Genomic DNA, 15,669 nt, shown 5'->3' on the forward strand with positions numbered 1-15,669 from the left:
AGCGTTTTCTTATCAGCTCTTATGAAGGTGAAGTCTCAGTAAAAGGAAGTTTGGAGTTATTGTAGGGCCATAAAGGCAGTGGCCATTCAGCAAGGTGGGTAATCTCAGAGGTATCAGGCATCTGTATCTCCTATGGACTTTTTGGGGATTAGAGTTCAGGCTTAAGGCACACAGTTTCCAGCCCTGATTTTAGCACCGTATTAGGACAGTTTCATGGGATCTGAGTTATAAGGGCCTTTTTCTACCCAGCCGCTATTGCTCAGAAGATTAGCTACCTACCAAGAGAGGGCCTACTGCTCAGTGGCTGTTAAGTGTTTAACCAGTCCTACCTAATTCCTTACTCTCTTCTTTCCCTTTCAGGTTTCAAAAACCTTGGCCTCAGGGGACCCTTTCCAGGTTCTAGAAGAGTCTTCTTCAAACCCTTGTGTGCTGAAGAGCAGATCTTTCCTGGCCCTGCACCTTCAGGCTCTGGGAGGCTATAAAATAAGGGACACACATCCTAGATACAAGTTTATTTCTCCTTTGTATTCTGCCTTCATTCCCTCAGAAGGTCTATCTTGAGCTCCTATAAGACTGTGAATGGCTGAACTCCCTCAAGGCAGACTACAGAAACCAAGCTATCCACCGACCTAAGTCGAAGAGAGGAGCTCAGTTTTCAACTCCTCTCTGAACTTCCTGCCTCCTCAAAAGGCCATCTAGCTCTGAAAGATTTGGGGCTAAAGATTGATCTCAGAAGTCTTACCCTGAACCAGAAGTTACTTGAGTTGGGGCCATTGCTTACCTTGGAAGTAGGGGAGTAGGAATGTTTGCTGAACTTTCGAGAATCTTAATGTCTCTTACTGAGGATATGGACCCTGGTGCCAGTTTGGAGCTTTGGCGCTGTAATATATTGCCAAGAATGTGTCTGCTCTTATGGGACCAGACAGAATGAGTGATGCCCCCACAATCCCTCCAAGTGGACTCAGGAAGGTGGCCTTCCTGCTTTTGCATACAGCTGCTTAAGACAAATCTGCAAAGCATGTTTTACATGTCAAAGCCTAGGTCTGTTTGAATTATTCTTCCTCCTGTTTTCTCCTGACAGCTTCCTTTCCAAGCAATCAAGAAAGAAACAAAAGCTGAAGACAGTTCTTTTAAAAAAGGCAGACTGTGTTTGTTCTGCAGGAGTTCCATTTTTGGGTCAAATGCTGGGGAGAATTGTTAAGATGGATTGAGGCCAGGCAGTTGTCACTGTTGCTTCATGTCTGCCTTCTGCAGATAAGCTGTTTTATCACCTGAAAGAAACAGTTCTTAACCCATTATCTATGGATTCAGGAACTTCATAAAGCCTCTGAAATGGTATGCCTTTTCAATATGCCTTTTCTGAGGAAATGGTCCATAACATTCTAGTGAATTTCAGATTGGGCCTGTGACACAATAAAGGTTAAGAACCACAGCCTTTGAGATAAAAGACTCTTTTTATGACCTATAAAATATTTGATTAGAAAGGCCTTTCAGAATTATTTAGTCTAACTCCTTAGTTTACCATTGGGGAAACTGAGGCAGAGCAAGTTAGCAGCCATATGTAAACAAGATACCACATCCCTGGGCACCTACACAAGGTTCTTTCCATTACACCATGCTTATCTAGCAAGGGGGCTTATGATTGGTCGCTTTAATGGCCATCATTTTGAGGATCTGGCTTTTACCCTCTTTCTTGAGCCACACATATTTGCCACCATATGGAACTTCCAGACATAAGCTCCTGGTCTTCCTCATTTGCTATTTCAATCATTGGAAAGGAATTAAAACACAGTGTAGTGAGTCAGAAATCTGACGAGTAGACATTTCTGATTCCTGTTTGTTGAAGAGAAGCTGCTGGAGAAAGTGTCATCACTTGTTTCCACACAGGTGCCTTGGCTTTAGGGTGGGCTTTAAGATAGCCTGTCTTTAGGGTCTGTGTAATTATAATGTGGTCCAGTGTGAGAGAAAGGACTTTCCTATTGGACTCTTCTAGCCAGGCCCCACTAGTGCACTGACTATAGTACTGAGAAAGAAGCATAGATATGGGGAGAGGGGAGGCTAGAGAGAGGGTAAGGGAGAGGGAGATGAGAAAGAGAATGCACCCATGCCCAAACCAACTCTGAGATGCCTTTGGAACAGTGTTACTGAAAGGCAATAGCTACTTTCAAGATTGAATTCTAAATATGGCTTATTGATGAGTTAGTAACATGTAAGCTAAACACACTGAGAGCCTTTGTGGAAGTAATTGAATAGCAATTTGATGACATTCTTAATGACGATGTACCCAGGTGGCCATATTGAACTCTCAGCTCTACCCAGTCTCAAAGGCCAAGTTGCTAAGAAACCAGGATAAAGTAAGCCAAGTGGGCACCATTCTACCTGCTGCTCTCCCTAAAAGGGAATCTCTGTGAGGCCTACTGGCCTCACTCAGGAAGTACTCATTGAGCCCCAGTCTGAGCTGTGGCCTCTCTGCTCTGTCCCATTAGATGACTAACTAAACAAAGCAGGTGTGCAGATTTTAGCCACAGAAGCAGTGGCCAATGGGGCCTCAGTACCTTTCAAGATATTAGAGACATGATTTCACTCTGGTTTCCTTGGGGGGAAATTCCACAGTCACCACTACAAATATTGAGAGATTATTGAGAACCAGAGAAAGCCACCACAATTCCAGTAGAATATGTGTCCCAGAAATGTGGCTGTGAGATTGCTATGTGTTTCCTGGGACACAGATCAAGAGCCTGGCCTAAAGAGTTGGGATCACCAGTCCGACTGGAAGCCAAGGAGCAGTGCCTGGCTGGCTCTACCCCTGCCCTGGGCTATACCCAAAGAATGAACCTCAGCACCTACCCTTTTGTTCTCTGATTTAAAGAGCAAAAGCTTCTGTGGAATGAGAATGGCTTGGCCTAGGCTTGATGGATGGATAGGCATTCAGAAGAGGCTATGAGAAGGGGGTGATAATTGAAGCGTGTCAATTGTAGGAAACTATCTGCATACCTCAGCCAACAGGTAGGAGAAACTGTCAATGGATGAACTGTAAATGTTGAGCTGACAGTGTTAACATTTATTAAGCACCTACTAAGTGCTAGATGCTTCATATACATTATATAATTTAGTCCCTACAATAATCATGCAAGTGGATGCTATCCTCCTCATTCTACAGATAAAGGATTTATGACCCAGCAGGCTAAAATTAACTGGCTCAAGTTCACACAGAAAGTAAATAACAGAGTTGTTATTCTAATCCAGCTCTCTATGACTCTGCACCCCATGTTGTTTTCCCTTTGCCATATAAAAGCCATATTACTGGAGCTGGCATACTTAACAAAATGTTAAAAGGCAAGTATTTGAGGGTAAGGAGGGGATGAAGGTCCAGTTTACAGGGGAATAAAAACTGGGCTGAAAGAGATTTCTGAGTTATGTTTTCTCCTCACCTTCAGAATGCCCATTTGATAATCCATCTTAAAACGGATCATTTACTTTTACCTTGTGACATGAAGGATTTATTTTTTAGTTGGTAGTTTTCAAGTCCTTGGCTTAGCTGTTTTTCAAAGAAAAAAAGGTCCTTGTATATGTCTGTTACTTCATCAAGGTTCTAGCATGTGCAGTTTCACCCCAAGAGACTGGCGACATCCACACATGGTTTGAGGAATAGAATTGGTCTTGGTGCTTCTGCAGGACTTGATGCCTTGGGATCAAACCCCTATTAAGGGTTTTTTGTGGTGATAGCAAAAGTTAAGAGATGATTTAGAATAATAAATATTATTGAAGTTTTTGTTTAAAAAAAGATGGAGTGTGTTGCCCAGCCACTGAGGGGCAAAACTCAGCGTCCAAATTGAGTAATAACATGGTGTCATGTAGAGTATTTCTAAAATAAGTTGCAATAGTGGGAAAGAATCCTTCCCTTTTCAAGAAGTTCCTTAATTCTGTAATAGCTAGAACAAATAAATAGAAGTATTTCTGTGACTAGAAAAAATTGCTTTTGAGAGAATGTAGATCAATTATACTATTTTTAATGTGGCTACAGACAAATGGCCTTGACACATTACAAGCCCAGAAAAAGCTTCAGAAGCATTGAAAAATTTCAGAGAAAAGCAAGATACCTTGAAGAGATGTTTTTGATGAAGAAAAACCTTCACTTTCATAGGGAAAACAATCACTTGATACCAAGGACATTAATAGATGCTAGAAAGACACATTTGTGAAATACATATGTAACATCAGAAGAAAAAAGAATTAGATCCTGGGGTCCATTCATGTGACTTTTAATAAAGTATGCGGACTGTCTAGTATTAATGGCCTCCATCTACAGTTTTGTCATGGAAACAATCTTTGAGCATATTTTGCATGATCCACTGCTCATGTTGTCTTTTGCAATTCTAAGGAAATGTAGGCCCAGAATCTTTTTGTACCTAGGCATCTCCATCTACAGTCTATTTTGTACCAAGCCCAGTTATTCCTTCAGGCCTCACAACATCATTGTGTGACAGGTGACAGCCCCATTCTACAGATAAGGAAACTTGAGGCTCAGGAAGATGAGAAATGATTTGCCCAATGTCACACAGTTAGGGATTGATAGAAACCCAGGACTAGAAGCTACAGGGCCGCTCCTGTTTCTAATACACCACACTACCTCCAGTGGTAAAGGAATGTTGACAATAAATGGAGAAGATGTTTAGAAATGAGATTAACAACGTCTGCAAGTCTTGCTACTCCAAATATGGTCTATAAACAGCCTCAGCATCAGCATTACCTGGGAACTTATGAGAAATGCAGATTCCTGGGCCCCATCCCAGACATCTGGAATCAGAATTTGTATTTTAATAAGGTCTCCAGAAGATAGCTATGCACATTAAAGTCTGAGAAGCACTGATTGTAAGGCATTTAAGACAACAAAGCAGGTTGAGGAAGGAGACCTCTTTGTGAGGCAAAAACCAAAAATGGCAGATAAGGCCAATCTGGTATGTTGGAAGTGTTTACAAAGATTGTGTCCATAGCTGCCTGCTTCTTACATTGCTTTGTACATGGCATTATACTTTGATGACATATAAATTAAGTTTTTCTACTTCAAAGAATAGTGAAACCAGCCTAGGAAATAAGACTGAAAGTTACTTGACTTTCAAACCTCTGAGCATCAAAGGCAATAGAAAGGCAACATGGAGCATTGGAAAGAGCTCCCTTCAGGAGCATTTGGAGTCCACACTCACCTCTGTCATTGCCTCTCTGTAATGCTGATCAAGTCCCTCCCAAGTTGTCTGTCTTTAAACCAAAGGCCCTTTTCAGCTTTAACATTCAGTTATTCTCAGCTATGGCTTTTACTACAGTCAACATTGTAATGAAAACATGGACAATTCTACCGGGTTTTGTCTGGCCAGAGATTAGTATCTTTAGTTCACACGAGAAGGAGTATTCTGGGAGGAAATATCAGTCATAACAAAGCAACATTAATGGGAATTGCAAGGAACTGGGAGGAGCATGACTAGTTAACAGGTTTGAAATTGGCCGGCATTTTAATTAAAGTATAACAAGGCATCCAGACTCCTTTGAGAACCAGTTGCTTCAAACCACATACTTAGGAATCAACTCCTATATCCTGAATAAGGCATACTTTACGTGAAACTCCTACATACTTTAATAAAACTCCTCTGATTTGGGCTTTGTGGGGGATAGTTTATTGGGGGTAGGAGAGACTTGTAAAAAAGAGAAAATTTTGCTCATCCTCCATCTGCCATCTCTCCAGGTGATTCTGATGCCCATTAGCTGAAGACAACTGGCTATAATCTAAACTTTTAAAATGAAGAAACAGACTCAGAGAGGAGAAGGGACTTGGCTAAAGTCACACACGAGAGCCAATGGCAGAAAACAGGTGCTCAGAGTACCACCCCAAGGGTCTTTCAACTCTACTTTCTTTGAGTGACTAGTTTACCAGAATCAAGATATCTGCTTCCAGCAGTAAGGCACACACTAGGGAGGATGAATAGGCCTTCCATCTGAGTACTTTTTTTCCATCACATGTTCACACTCATTTCTTCAGTTGAGCATCATACAGCCATGTCACCTAGGCAGAGCAGGGATGATTACCCACATTTTATTGAAGCTCAGAGAGATGGCCTAACTTGCCCAAGGTCACACAGAAAAGAAATAGACTTGTACCTAGGTTTTCTGATTTCAACTATGCTGCAGTACTTCTCCAGGAGAGGAGAATCAGCCCTCCGACCCTCAGCATTTCTCCTGGGAAATGTCAGGAGCTCTAAGCTCTTAATTGCTTCAATCCAATAGTTTCAAAACAGATCGATTTTCTCCACTATTGGAGAATATCCTAACAGTTTTATAACTTGAAACTCTGCAGAGCACACTTACGTTCATCATTTTGTTCTCATAACAGACCCATAAGGTAGGTAAGACAAGGTATTTTGCCCTCATTTGACATGTACAAAGTGAGGCCCACAAACACTGTATTAGTTTTATATTGCTGCTGTAACAAATGACTACAAATTTAGTGGCTTAAAACAACCTCCATTTATTCTCTCACAGTTTCTATAGGTCAGAAGTTTGGCATAGTGTGGCTGGATTCTCAGGGTCTCACTTAACTAAAATCAAGATATCAGTCAGGGACGTAGTTGTCATCTGGGGCTCAGGATCATCTTCCAAGCTCACTGGTTGTTGGCAGAAATCAGTTCCTTGTTGTAGGACTGAGGTCCCCATTTTTTCAACATATGGCCCCCTCTGTCTTCAGGCTAAATACTTTTGCTTCCTTTTCTGTATCTAACTTTCTCTTCTGCCTCTGCTCTTCAAGTCTCGACCTTTCATTGGGGTGATTTCATTGGGCCTGCACAGATAATCCAGGATAGTCTCCCTATTTTAAAGTCAGTAGTAACCTTAATCCCATCTTCAACATCTCTTTTGCCATGTAATCACAGTCCTGGAGATTAGGATATGGGATCTTCTTGGGGGACCATAATGCTGCATACAACAGGCACGGAGCAGCTCCCTACAGAAGCACCCCTTTTCAGCATAAAGACACATGGTTGTCCCCCACTTAATCCTGGGGAAGAAAAAAATTACCATTTACATGCCACCTACATGGGAAGTTAAAAATTCGTGTTGTTCAACTTCACCCATTTCTCAAACACACACAGACACAATCAGGCAGCACACCAAAAGAGTGGTAGCTGGAGTGCAAGGGGGACTATTTGGAAGCTGATGGTATTCCTAGATGGCACATTAATGCTGGTGACCAGTCCTTTAACTAGTAACATTCTACCTAAGATGAGGAGGGGGCAGAAGTAGTTTTCACAAAGGCCCAAGATAAGACATGTATTCCCCATATCACCTGACCAGAAGAACTGACACTTACAGCATCTAGTACATGCCAGATGTTTGCCTAAGTGCTTTGCATGGGTCTACTGAATTTGTCAAGATAATATTTCTATGAGGTAAGTACTGGTATTAGCCTCATTTTACAGATGAGAAAATTCAGGCACAGAATAGTTACATCATTTGCTCACATTCCCACATCCAGGAAATGGTGAATTCAGGATTCATACCCAGAGAAATTCCTAAACTAATCCCCTGTGGCTTCTATCAGATGGGGAAAATTCTCCTAGAGGGGAGATGGAGGCCAAGTAAAAGTCCCTTGCACCTTTGATCCTCTAAGCTTGCCCTCAGAGTCCTGGCATTCTGATAACCCAAGTCAGGACAGCTGAGCATCCTGAAGGAATCAAATTTAGAGACTTGCTGGGTTTTATGGGGCCAATGGAGTGCAAAGTGAAGGTGCCCAACATTTTCTCAGTGGCTGGAAGAGGAGATTGTCAGTCCAGGTAGGTGGGGTCAACATTGGTCAGCCCCAGGAATGCCCTCTGCAGAGCAGGCGGGCCTCCCTATTTTGGTTTGCATTCAAGTTGTATCATTTCCTATGAACCTCTATGAAGTCCATTTCTTGAAGACCCAGGCCCTGAGCATATCCAAAAATAGTGCCTAAAATTAAGGCTGCAAAAGAGGGTTTTCCTGGTTTGGGAGAACAGGGCTAGGCAATGGCCTTTATTATGCCTTACATTTCCCAGCCTTCGGCAAGCCTGTGGGAACTAAGTTTCCACTAGTGTTGTCAGCCCTGGATTTATTCCTCTTATTTCTGCTTCCTCAGCTATTCTCATCTAGGTACCATGATGCTGGCAGGTGCCATCCTACTGTAATTTCCAGAGCCATCAGGATGTGAGGTAGGTGGGGTATGGACAAGCTCAGTCTCAACTGTCACTTGCCTCTTCTCCACCCCTGCTACCATTCTGCAGGACTCAGAATTCTGTCTCCCTTCTGAGGTTGAGATCTAGAGGGACTCAGTAGAGGCTGAGTTCCTCTGCTCTCCATATCTCCTTTGCTAGCCCTGGCCTCTAACCCCTCTGAAAAGAACTCAAACACCGTTATCCATATTCATGCCTCAATCACCATAGGCAAGTTACTTCACCCAAATAACCATGGTTGGCCCTTAATAAGTAAGTGCTCAATTGATATTAACCAGTGGTGGTGGTGGTGGTAGTAGTAGTAGTAGTGGCTGCCTCAGTTAATATCCAGGAATGGAATCTTCTCTATCCATTCAGGGCTAGTGGATCATGCTCTGACATTCAAAATCTTCCCAGATGTTATCTATCTACCACCTGATTCTTGGATTCCTCAATACAGTGAACTGATTATCTGGAAACTGTCATGTTCCTTGGCCCTGTAACTAGCCACCCTGAACCCCAACACCCTATGGAAGCTGTCCTCATGCATGGCTCAGTCCCCCCCATACTTAGTCTCTCATGCAGGAGTTTCATGCCAATAACCCAGACCCAGCTACTCTGCCCTGTGCAGTTTCCAACATTCCTATGACTTGAGGAATAGGGGCTCCTTCCTCCTATGACAGTTAAGCTCCTGGTGATGTCGCTTAGGTACATTCACCCTCATGGGAACCCTTTATACTATTCTGGGAAGCAGCTGTCTTTCCCACACTCCCTTACTCTCCCTTCCTCCTACATTTTTCACTCATACTGTCATTACAATAGTGCTTATTGTGTTTCCTCAAAGGTATTCGGTGAGGGAGTACATAGGTCCTGAAGGGGATATAGGAGAGAAGCACTATTCTGCTGCTGGCTGATTTCACACTTAACTAGAAATTAACCTTGGCTCTTGGCTGTCCAGGGTATATTTATATCCATTAAGAAATCACATTACTTTCCCTGAAGTGAATAAGACATCACAAAATACCTTTGGAAATGGGTCTAAATATCCTTTAAATGAATTTGAAGAGCTCTGGGAAAGAAACATAGGCAGCTAAGTAGCCATACTGGTCCCACTGTGACAAAGGGGGAAAGGGACTCAGCCCTGACCAAAAGTGAACAATTTATAAGAACCATATCCAGAGCCTTTGCATAATTTGTGTTTCTAGAATTCAGGGCCTTGGAAGTTGAAACAAGCCCCACAATGGAATTGGGGTTCCCCTGGGACCAAGGGAAGGAAATAAATATTGTTGAGCATCTATTGTGTGTCAAGCATAAAGTAGGAGAGACCTGAATCTTTGAGCTTTCCCAGCAGATCTGGCATAAGAGTTGGGGTGGTAACTTGGTAAAAAAAAAAAAAAAAAAAAGTACTACCACCTGGCAGGCACATTGCATACGTTTTATATACATTGTCTCATCTGAGCCTCTTAACCACCTCATTTTAGTCCCATTTTACAGATCAAGACTTGAAATTCAGAAAGATTGTTACTTGCGCAAAGTTACATAGAGAGTAAATGGTGAAAGCATAGATAGGAATGGACTCCCGAGAATGTACAAGCATAGCATATTTTCATTACTGAAACATTCTCTAACACAGAAGACCCCAATACCCAGTGCTGAACCAGTTTTCTCATTTTTTTTGATAAATTTATTTATTTTATTTTATTTTTTGGCTGCGTTGGGTCTGTTGCTGCGCGTGGGTTTTTCTCTAGTTGCCACGAGTGGGGGCTACTCCTCGTTGCGGTGCATGGGCTTCTCATTGCTGTGGCTTCTCTTGTTGCAGAGCACTGGCTCTAGGCACGTGGGCTTCAGTAGTTGTGGCTCGTGGGCTCTAGAGAGCAGGCTAAGTAGTTGTGGCACACGGGCTTAGTTGCCCCATGGTATGTGGGATCTTCCTGGACCAGGGCTCGAACCTGTGTCCCCTGCATTGGCAGGCGGATTCTTAACCACGGCACCACCAGGGAAGCCCTGAACCAGCTTTTGGGAAAGAAACTTCTCATTGTTTTTGTTGTGATGCTGGAGGTGGAGCAAGGGGAGAGTAAATAAGGGTGTGGTCAGTGTTTGAAGCAAGTTGGGATAGGAAAGTTGAAGGACTACTTCTAGCTTATATGGAGCCTTTGTGTGAATTAGAGAAAGCACCCCTTGGTCAAGATACCTTATGACCATCTGCCAGAAAATTGTAATAAATACATAAATCTCTGATTAAAATGTGAGAGGCATCTCTAGATGTGGCCATCTCAACTGCATTCGATGGTCCTGGGGAGGTGCCCAGAAGTGCAAAGGAGGTGAAATAACCTTGGGACTAACTGAAGCATTAATGGGTGTGCCTCAGATCCATGTAAAGACTAGAAGGTCATTCTAAAGATCATGGCCTAAGCAATTCTAAGTGAGAAGGAATTATGGAGCTTAGTTAGTGGGAAGGAAGGGCTTTGAATTTATAGTATTAACTTACATTTTCAAAGCCCTGAAAGTTTTAGGATGCTGACTGGTAGCTGAGAGAAAGAATTGGGCAATGGAGGAGGGAAAAGCCCTCTGCAAGGCATTTTTACACTGAATTTCTCATATATTCCTCACAACAGCCATGGGAGAGATAGTGTTGTCCTAATTTTAGATATGAGAAAACTGAAGCTCTAAGGTTAAATAACTTACCTTAGATCACACAGATATTAATTGGTGGTATTAGGATTTGTCCCTGGGTGTGTCTAACACAAGAAATAGTACATTTCTCCCTTCACAATGTAACTATTGGGCATTTGGGTGTGTGTTCAATCAGCGAGAAGCATTAGGCTGGTGGCAGCCTTAGAGAATAAAGAAGTTGCAGAAATCATGTTAAAGGGCCCATGATCCCTGGCTGAGCAAAGGGTAATAACCAATACCCAGACCATGATGATGAAGGGCATACCTATACAGGGCAGCTAGGGTCTCCATGGTTATCATCAACTTTACCCCACTCACACAAGGGTCTTCAGTGGTAAGTGGAGATCATATTTTCCTCCCCTCCCACCCCACACTTCCAGGAAACCCTAAGGCATCCATCGACATATACACATCTATACCTGATATATATCTTTATCAATTCTGGGTCAGGAAGGTATGGCCATGGAACCACCTCCTTGCCCTTGCTAACTTGACAGTAGTGTGAAGGAATCTGAAACATATGTAGGTTTTTTTTTTGAGCCAGATAGTGTTATGATCCTCAAGCCCAGCTTACATAACCTATAGTCAAGGTTCCAGTCCTCCAGATGACTATCTGTCCATTCTTGCTATCATCTCAGCAGCCATTTCCAGATCTAAAGGTAAAAGGGAGGTCAGAGAGAGCTGGCCAAGCAAAATCCAGCTGCAGTGAGGGAACAAGGGAGGGTGGGCACAGAAATTCACCACAAGACATGGACACCATATACTTTCTCTCAAGTTTTGCAGGTTGGGTCTCTCCAGTTCAGTCAATAGCCTTAGCCTTTCTCCAGCTTTAGGAGAAAATCTGATTTCCTTCTAGGAGGGTCTGCCTCCTGATCTAGTTCCTTTCTTTTCTTCTCCAGGCCTAAGAATGGAAGAAATAAGAGATTTTAAGGGGATAGAAATCCTTCCTCTTCTACTCATTAGCAATCTAGTAGGCAAGTTACTTCTCTTCTCTGAGACTTAGCTTTTTCACTTGTAAAATTGAGATCAATAAGTGTTCACATTTAGGGGTTGTGAGGATTCAATGAGATAATGAAGATTAAGTGTCTGACACAGAAAATATTCAATAAATGATAACTATTAATTCTGGCATCATCTGTGTAACAGATCAACAAACCTCAGGAGTTCCCAATTGAGAACAAAATTGGTTTGTAAAGGCTCTTCATGACCTACTCACACAAGGTCTTTCATTAAAAAGGATCATACAAGATCTGCCATGTAGACTCTGTCTCATCTTCTTCCCGTCCTCCCTCACCTCGCCCACAACTTTACATTCTGTGAAAACTAGACCTGTGGATGTTCTCAGCTGTATTTGCAAGGGTCCCTCAGGAAATGAAACTGACAACTTTCAAAAATGTGGGCAGGGTTAGTGGTATCAACAAGAGATGGTGAAGCATACAGGGTCTCAGAATAACAGGAAGCCATTACACCCTTGAACTGGAGGGGTAAATCAATGGAAAATTGTTACCAGCACCTAGTGAGAGCTGGAGCTGTGGAGAAGTCCCTAGTAGGAACTGTAATCAGGGAAAATTCCAGTCAGTGTCAGAAATGAGACCTAAAGCAGAGGAAGAGTGAGGAAGAAATAACAAGACCTTCTTCTCCCACTCTGGATCTGTCAATGCCAAACCCAGCCAGAAGCCAGCAGACAAGTTGAGGCAATTCACGAGGTCAGCCTTTTGGGACACAAGTGGAGGGAAGAGAAGGGCAGAGAATGGATCTGGAGGTGGCAGATGATAGCCAAAAAGTAACAACTAAGTTCAGCCTTCCTACCTCCATGCCTTTCACATTTGGTTCCCTAAAACTGTAATGATCTTTTATGATCAAATGAATACCTGTTCATCTTAAGGCCCTGTTCACATATCACCTCCCTAAGAAAGCCTTATCCATTTCATTATTGTCACTCCTCCAGTCATACTGATTCCAGTACTGATAATACTATGTTGTAACTATGTGTATTTTTGCCTGACTTCCTGAAGAGAATATGAACTTTTCAGGGGCAGGGGCTTAGTTTTATTCAACTCTGTATTCCAAGCTCTTAGCACAGCACCTGGCTCAAATGTACCCCAATAATGTGGGTTAAACTGAATGGATCAACTCCACCCTAAAAACTTTACCATAGGACAGTGTTTTCAAGACATCAGACACCAAGTTAATTTTCATTAACCTTCTCTAGACCCCTGTCACTGGGGGTAGCCTTTCCTAACCAGCCAGATGCTGTAGAACAAGCAGTATCCCTTAGGGTTAGCTTCATTTGGAGGCCTCACAGAAACTATCTCTTGACAGTTACCAAAAGCTTTTAAAACTAATTTTTTCCAAAGAGAATATTCCCAATACCTGCCATTTGACAAATTATAGGAAAAGCAAAGTTCTCTGAAACAGGCAATTACATTTTCCACCAAATCCTGAATGTTGCATTAGGCCTCACCTAGAGTTTTTATCCAAGCCTAGGGAGCCAAATAAGGGCAGTTGGTGTAGCAGGCAGTGGTGACAGAACAACATCAACTCAAATACTCTTCTTCAGATGGGAGCAGTATTCTTCAGGTGGCCTCCAGAGTGCCTGCAAGCCCCTCAGACATTCCATTTAAGGACAATGACTGATGTGATGGTTTGGATAGAACTGAAGAAGCTAACAAGGACAAGGATATTTCCCATGAGTTGCTTTTCATCTGCTGTCAACATGGGTAAAGACTGATTGACTGCTCTTAGACCAGGCCAAAGTCAAGGGTTACTTCCTTTAAGAATGTTCCAACCCAGAACTTTTTTTAAGCTCAGCTTAACTAATTCCCTTTCCTTCCAGAGCCTTCAATACTTTCTGATCTCTGTAGCAGCTTCCATGAAGAGAAGTGTGAAAAGAATGCTGGGAATTTAGGCTGTAGCTCCGCCACTCACTTGCTGTGGAACTTAGTCAAGTCCCCTTCTTTTTCTGGATTTCAGTTTCTTTATTTGCAAAAATGAGGAAAATGGCAGTTCCGAAATCAACCTCATAAAGTACATTGGAGAAAGTAAGAAGAGATCAATAAATCTGCCAAGCAGGAAAGGAGGATCCACAGAAAATGTGATCTTTGAATTGGGCTACATGTGCTAGGCATGGAGGTGAGAATGAGCATGGCAGGTTGAAGGACTAGCAAGCTACCTGATGCAGATGCAGCTGATGTGTGGAGGGGAGTGCATGGAGGGTAGTGACATAAAACGAGACTTAAAAGGAAGCTTTAGGCCTATCTATGAGGGACTTTGAATGCTTGAAGGCCATTGAAGCTTAAGAACCAGGGGGATGACATGGGTAGTATAGAGGAATTGTTCTCAAATATTTTGGTCTCAGGACCACTTTATACTCTTAAAAATTACTGAAGACTTCAAAGAGGCTTTGATATTATGGTTGATATCTATTGATGTTTACCATATTGCAAATTAAAAATAGGGAATGTTTAAATTTTTGATTACTTCATTTAAAAAAAATAATAATAAACCAATATTCATTAATATATTTTATTAAAAATATATTTTCTTTTTCTTCACTTTTTAAAATTTTTATTGGAGTATAATTGATTTACAATGTTGTATTAGTTTCAGCTGTACAACAAACGGAATCAGTTATACATATACATATATCCACTCTTTTCTTTTAAGCTTATTTTCCCATATAGGCCATTACAGAGTATTGAGTAGAGTTCCGTGTGCTATACAGCAGGTTCTTACTAGTTATCTATTTTATATACAGTAGTGTGTATATGTCAGGCCCAATCTCCCAATTTATCCCTCCTCCCCCTTACACCCTGGTAACCATAAGTTTGCTTTCTACATCTGTAACTCTACTTCTGTTTTGTAAATAAGTTCATTTGTACCCTTTTATTTAAAATTCCACATATAAGTGATATAATATGATACTTGTCTTTCTGTGTCTGACTTACTTCACTCAGAATGACAATCCATCCATGTTGCTACAAATGGCATTATTTCGTTCTTTCTATGGCTGAGTAATATTCCAGTGTATACATGTACCACATCTTCTTTATCCATTCCTTGGTTGATGGACATTTGGTTGCTTCCATGTCCTGTTTATTGTAAATACTGCTGCAATGAGCATTGGAGTGCATGTATCTTTTCAAATTATGGTTTTCTCTGTGTATATGCCCAGGAGTGGGATTGCTGGGTCATACAGTAGTCCTATTTTTAGTTTTTTAAGGAAATTCCATACTGTTCTCCATAGTGGCTGTACCAGTTTACATTTTCACCAACAGTGTAGGAGGGTTCGTTTTTCTCCACACCCTCCCCAGAATGTATTGTTTATAGATTTCTTGATGATGGCCACTCCAACCAGTGTGAGGTGATACCTCACTGTAGTTTTTTTGTTTTTTTTTTAAACATCTTTATTGGAGTATAATTGCTTTACATTGGTGTGTTAGTTTCTACTTTAGAACAAAGTGAATCAGTTATACATATACATATGTCCCCATATCTCTTCCCTCTTGCATCTCCCTCCCTCCCACACTCCCTATTCCACCCATCTAGCTGGTCACAAAGCACCGAGCTGATCTTCCTATGCTATGCTATGCGGCTCTTTCCCACTAGCTATCTATTTTATGTGTGGTAGTGTATATATGTCCATGCCACTCTTTCACTTTGTCCCAGCTTACCCTTCCTGCACCCCACATCCTCAAGTCCATTCTCTAGGTCTCTGTCTTTACTCCCGTCTTACCCCTAGGTTCTTCATGACCTTTTTTTTTTTTTTTTTTTTTTTTTGCAG

The 15,669-nt window shown here is 41.9% G+C and overlaps 1 protein-coding gene across 1 annotated transcript in view; it reads left to right on the forward strand.

The window, feature by feature from the left end:
- OPHN1 (oligophrenin 1) overlaps positions 1 to 15,669 on the forward strand; it is a 684,959-nt gene that overhangs the window by 604,324 nt on the left and 64,966 nt on the right. Inside the window, exon 25 of the mRNA XM_022561083.3 lies at positions 361 to 8,213. The gene's annotated coding sequence lies outside the window, so the exon portion shown is untranslated. The remainder of the gene's footprint in view (positions 1 to 360; positions 8,214 to 15,669) is intronic.

This window comes from Delphinapterus leucas, chromosome X (assembly GCF_059928025.1).
Source record: "Delphinapterus leucas isolate spDelLeu-1000000601 "Yukka" chromosome X, BTC_Dleu_Yukka2, whole genome shotgun sequence".
NCBI lineage: Eukaryota > Metazoa > Chordata > Mammalia > Artiodactyla > Monodontidae > Delphinapterus > Delphinapterus leucas.